This window comes from Marmota marmota, unplaced genomic scaffold (assembly GCF_001458135.2).
Source record: "Marmota marmota marmota unplaced genomic scaffold, marMar, whole genome shotgun sequence".
NCBI classification, from domain to species: domain Eukaryota; kingdom Metazoa; phylum Chordata; class Mammalia; order Rodentia; family Sciuridae; genus Marmota; species Marmota marmota.
In genome coordinates this window covers 19,143,562-19,149,197 of record NW_026000185.1, presented here as the reverse complement: position 1 = coordinate 19,149,197, position 5,636 = coordinate 19,143,562, and the positions used below count along the sequence as shown (strand labels likewise).

Genomic DNA, 5,636 nt, shown 5'->3' with positions numbered 1-5,636 from the left:
CACAGGAGACGTAGTTGACTCGCTCCGCCTTTCCCAGCTTGGCCGTGACTTTGAAAACAACTGCTTGAGATGGTGGCATCTGACCTTCCCCTGGGCTCCTGGTCGGTGCACTGCACTGGGCCGATGATGTCCCCCTCTTCAGGCCCCGAGATGGTGGAGGTCCCATGGGAGGCTGGGGCGCATGCCCTGCTCCTTCCTATCCTCCGAGGGGCGCACCTTAGAGGGAAATGCCACATCCTTCCTCCACGTCAGCCTGGGTGGAGCGCAGAGGGCAGGGATTCCCGGAAGTCACCAGTGTGGATGACAAGGGCGCGCCCTGTCCCATCAGCTAGGTCAGATTTGGGTGTCTCCCCTTCTCTCTGGGTGAGCAGAGGCTTCCCAACAGGGACAGAGGGTCCCTTTCTCACCAGCCTTATCTCGGGGGACACAGGGCCAGGCTTACTTTAATGTATTGATGGAACCCGTCCCTGTATGTGCCAGATTATTGAAGTGGTGGGTAATGTCAACTTATAAGGGGGACGTGAACCAGGAGGTGTTCCCATTGGGGAAGCCCCCAGTGGGTCGATTTCTGCCTTTGTTTTGTTTTGGGGGTGGGGGGTGCTGGGGTGGAACCCAGGGCCTTGCACTGGGCTAGGCAAATGCTCTACCATCTCATTCCATCTTCAGCCCTATTTTTTCTTTTTATTTAGAGTCAGGGTCTCCCTGAGCTGCTTAGGGCCTCGCTGTGGCTGAGGCTGGCTTTGAACTCGCGACCCTCCTGCCTCAGCCTCAGCAGCCCTGGGCAGCCCTATTTTTAAAAGCTGGTCTTCCTGCCAAGGTTTTGCAGCCTGAGATAAAACCATGCCCTCCTCACCGGCCTCATCCCTGCACACTCCAGCTCTGAGGAGGAGCCGGACCTCTTTCCCCTTCCCATAAACCTTTTCTCTGTCCCCACCCCCACCCTGGAGAACTCCTATGCACCCTCCAGTGCCCCTGCTCAAATGGCCCTCACCCGTGGCATCCTGGCTGGACTTCCCCTCAGGACAGCAGCAGCGATTCTTTTTCTCTGCATCTCCACCAACCTGCCCTGGCGGCTCGGGGTTGGGCTGGGTTTCTCTCTAAATTCACGAAATGCCCTAGGAATTTATGGCTCCAAATAAAATCAAGTCTGAAGCTAAGCCCGGGAGCCCCAGAGTATAATAAATTACTCTCCGTGGCTGGCTGGGCTCTCCGGTGTCACCAGGGTGAAACGGGGTGGGGGCAGGGCGTCATATTATTGAAACCCTTAGGGGGGGCCTCTGGTCACTGATCTGCCAAGGACACCGCTGCTGCTGCTACTCTCTGCAGTTTGGGGCCTGCTCTCCCCATCGGAGGCCCTGCATGTCCCCTTCCCCCCGCCCTTTCCTCCCTGGGAGGTTTCACTAGAAACAGACCTTGGCCTGGCTGCCCAGGGGAGGGGGCCGGGGTCACTGAGGCCAACACCCTGCTCCTGTGGCCCAGCGCTGACCTCACCACGTCCCTTCTCACCCTGCCTGGCCTTCTTCTGAACTGTGAGTCTTTTGAGGTCCAGGAAGACTCATTGATCTTGGTCTCCAAAAAGTCTTTCTCACTGTGGGACAAGGACACGTTTCTGTGAGCCTCTCTGGATGTCCCCTTCCTTGTGGTCAACATGGGGAGAACAATAACGCCCTGATATCGTCGGGACGAGCCGAGCAAGCCCTCAGGACGGCACCCGGCAAGCATCAAGAGCACAGTTCACACTAGTTTACACCACGGCTTTTTCCTTCCATGACTGTGACTTGCCGTGATCTGTAGATGCCTACTGAGCAGCCATTCCCTCTCCCTTTTCCAATATGGAGGCTAAAAATGCAGGATGCTTACCTTCCCAGCCTCCCCCCTTGCAGCTGGGGCACTAGCAGGTGACCCCCATCTTGGGCCAACGGGACTTGAATGAGACTGTGTGGGAGACTTCTGGGAAAGATTTTCCTCCCTGGTTAAAAAGAGACAGAGATAGAAAGAGAGACTTTGGACATTGTTATGGAGGAAGGAAAAGCTTGGTGCTGTGGCATCCATTTTGTGACCAGGAGGGCAGAGAGCCCCTTGGGACACTGTTGAATTTCTGCCCCAACCCCGGAACTTCCTACCTTAGAACATTTTTTTTTGTTGTTGTTGTTAAAAATGATCTGAAATGTCTTTATGATGAAGGCCAAAAGTATTCTTTGGAGCACATTGTCATAGAAATTTGTACTCACAAATGGTTGTAAGAAAGTGGTAGCACCAGGATGGAAATCTTGGACTCCTGAGGCCCAGTTTCAGTGGGTCAGTGAGTGCCCCTGCACCCAGCCCCTCTCTCCAATTCAGGTTCCGAGCAGCACAGAGCTGGCTGCCCAAGAGTCAAGGCTGACACTTCTTGGTCCACAGACTCCTGCTTGGCCTCATGGAGCTTCTTAGTATACAGCTGGTAGGGCGCTTGCCTAGCATGCAGGAGGCCCAGAGTTCAATCTCCAGGACTACAAAACATATATTTAAGAACAAGAGGCTGGGCACAGTGGTGCACGCCTGTCATCCCAGTGGCTCGGGAGGCTGAGGCAGGAGGATCGTGAGTTCAAAGCCAGCCTCAGCCACTGAAGGCGCTAAGCAACTCGGTGAGACCCTGTCTCTAAATAAAATACAAAATAGGGCTGGGGATGGGGCTCAGGGGTCACGTGCCCCTGAGTTCAATCCCTGGTACTTCAAACAAGAAAAAGAAAGATCAAAAGATAAAGGAGACACAGAGACAAGCACTGTGAACCATCTGAAATCCCCGGGCTGGGCTTCCATCCAGTTCCGCTGGGCCACCTGGAACCTGCGTCGAGCCCTGGTGACAGTCTGCTCTTGGCCCACAAAGAAACCCCTATCTGTCCCTGACCCTTGCTTATCCTTCCTCTCTGCTGCAGACCCCGTCTCCATGTGGCTGCGGAGCGGCTGCTGGGCTCTGCTTGGCTTGTTTCTGGTTAACTCTGTGGCTAGGAGGCATTTCACGGGAAAGACCACTGCACGGCATCTTTTTACCACAACAGCTGCTGGTCCCACGAGGGGCGGGGGGGGGGGGTTCCAGGAATAGCCCGAGGGCTCCTTGCACAGGTGAGTGAGGCTGACGGTCAAAAACAAGCTGGAAAGTGAGGAGTGTTTGGATGTGGTTTGAGAGTCTTGGTTGGTCTCCACCAGACCAAGGAGCAAGGGTCTGGGAGTGCGAGAACTACTTGCCTGGCAAGTTCAAAGCCCTGGGTTCCATCTCCTACACCAGAAAACAAAACATAACCCTGACCCCTGAGTCCCTCTAGCTTCTCCCTCTTGCATATGCCATCTGCCATATTTTGATGCAAACAGGAAGGCCCTCACCAGAGGCTGAACAGATGGGGCTGCCCAGTCTTGGACTTACAAAATTGAAACAAATCTCTTTTCTTTATAAAGTACTCAGCCTCCGGTATTTTGTTATAGCAACAGAAAACAGACTATAACAAATGGTGTCATAATACATTTAGAGCATCTGATGGGCCTCCTGGAATCAAGAAATGTCATTTCTCTGTTCTAAAATTTTCAGTGGCTGGTGTCCTCTCTTTTATGTCATCACACTTCTGTACCATGTGACCATAGTTCATCTCCTACACTGATGGGTGCCTTCCTGTCACCTCTCCTCCTGGACCATTCTACTCCAGCTGTGCTTTCTGTAGTCAATAGTGACAAGCATCACCAGAGTCATTTTCAAATTCTCATCCAACCTCCTTCCCTCTGCACCCATTCATTTTTCATGAAATGGTCTCTTCTACTAATTCACACAATATGGTCTCTCTCTCTCTCTCTCTCTCTCTCTCTCTCTCTCTCTCTCTCTCTCTTTGATGGAGGGTACTGGGGATTGAACTCAGGGGTCGAGTGCCTCTGAGCCACATCCCCAGCCCTATTTTGTATTTTATTTAGAGACAGGGTCTCATTGAGTTGCTTAGTGCCTCGCTGTTGCTGGCTTTGAACTACCGATCCTCCTGCCTCAGCCTCCTGAGCCACTATGATCACAGGTGTGCACCACCGCACCAGGCCCCCACTCCTGACCTCTCTAATCAACTCTTCCTCTTACTTCTCGTCTGTCTTATAAATCTCATCATTCGCCACATCCTTTTCTTTTCCCTATAACATTCTCCTTGTTCTGCTCATCCCTACGCTTACTTTTCCCGTCTTGGACACACAACCACTATCAAAGCCATCACAACACACAAGGAGATGGAGTCAGCAAGTGTTTCCCCCCAAGATCCACTCGCCCCGGCTCCTCTTCCCAGAATGAACCTCGGTGAGTGTTGGCTGACCTTGTTCTCCCAGGGCACGATTTGATGCTGTGGTGTTTGTCACGACAGCTCTGTGGGTAGTTTTGTGGGCATTTCCCCTTGACGTCTCTCCAACCCCCTCAACCTCAAACCTGCCTCAGGCCAAAGTCGGTGTCTTCGCAGGCTCGGTTCTTTGTGCCAAGCCTCAGTGCAGTGTCACCATCCCATTGAGCAAGCCGGAGATAATGTTGTCATCTTTGACTTCCTTCTCTTCCTCTTCCCTGTTCTCTCTCATGGAAGACAGTCATGGTCCCCCAGGGCCTGTCCATGATTTCCCCACCCTGCAGCCATGTCCTGGTCTAGTCCTTCACCATCTCTTACCGGCACTGGAGTGATGTCCTCCCACCTGCTTTCCCTACTTTTCATTGTTTTTGGCAGCCTCTGTCAGATTCCTATGCAGTACCACGACTTAGACATAATGATTTGGGGGATGTTTGTTAGAGCGACATTACCTAGCCTATCCTGACTAACAGATACCCAATACATTCCAATAAACTCTTTTGGCTTAAATTATAAACTTTACCAGCACTGAACGGTTTTGTTCTTGAATCACAGTTACTCATTGCTTCTCTCCTTCTCTCACACTCCATTCAGGCTACAGTGGTGCCTGGGCACCTAGAGATCCTCCTGCCTCAGCCTCCTGAGCCACTGGAGTGACAGGTGTATGCCACTGTGCCCGGCAGAAGTTTCAATTCTGTTAACATCAGTAAATCCGCCTTCTCACCCACACTCATGCTGGGACAGGGGTAGGAGCCTGGGAGCTAACTTAGGCACAACATTCACAGTAGCTGTCCTGCCTGCAACGGTGGCCCCAGGTGAGCCTGGCGCCCACGATTCACGCTCTTGGGCCGCCTACCCCCCCTCAGAACCTGCACTGAGATACTTTAACTGATAGAATGCAAAGGAAATGCAGCTGCTGATCTGGACCGAAGCCTTCAGCAGGCCTGGTGGGTTCTCAGGGTCATATTCTCAGGGTCCCTCAGCCTCCGGTACGAGACACCCAGCCACCTCGAGGTGACCGTGTGATGGGGAAGTGCACACTGGCCACAGCCTCGGGGAGGAGAACTGAGAGTCCTGGCCAGCGCCGTGGGCAGAGGCTCCAGATCCATGAGGTCATCTGAGCCATGCCCATGGGTCCCACCTACTTGTGTCCCGACACCCAGAGAAGCCAGACCTGCTGAGTGAGTCAGGGTGAAAGAACAACCGCAGGTCACTCCTCCAGGTCCAGTCCAAGAGCCTTCTCCTCCCTGCCCATGATGGCCACTCCTCTGCAGCTGCGCTTGGTGTACACTGCCCTCAGCT

General features: G+C 53.2%; 1 long non-coding RNA gene across 1 annotated transcript; it reads right to left on the bottom strand.

The window, feature by feature from the left end:
• Positions 1-1,772: 1,772 nt before the first annotated feature.
• Positions 1,773-4,998, bottom strand: LOC125612281. The gene is made up of 3 exons (XR_007342576.1): positions 4,317-4,998; positions 2,232-2,425; positions 1,773-1,969 (listed from the first exon to the last, which is right to left on the bottom strand). It is a non-coding gene; the product is annotated as an uncharacterized LOC125612281 (long non-coding RNA).
• Positions 4,999-5,636: the final 638 nt, after the last annotated feature.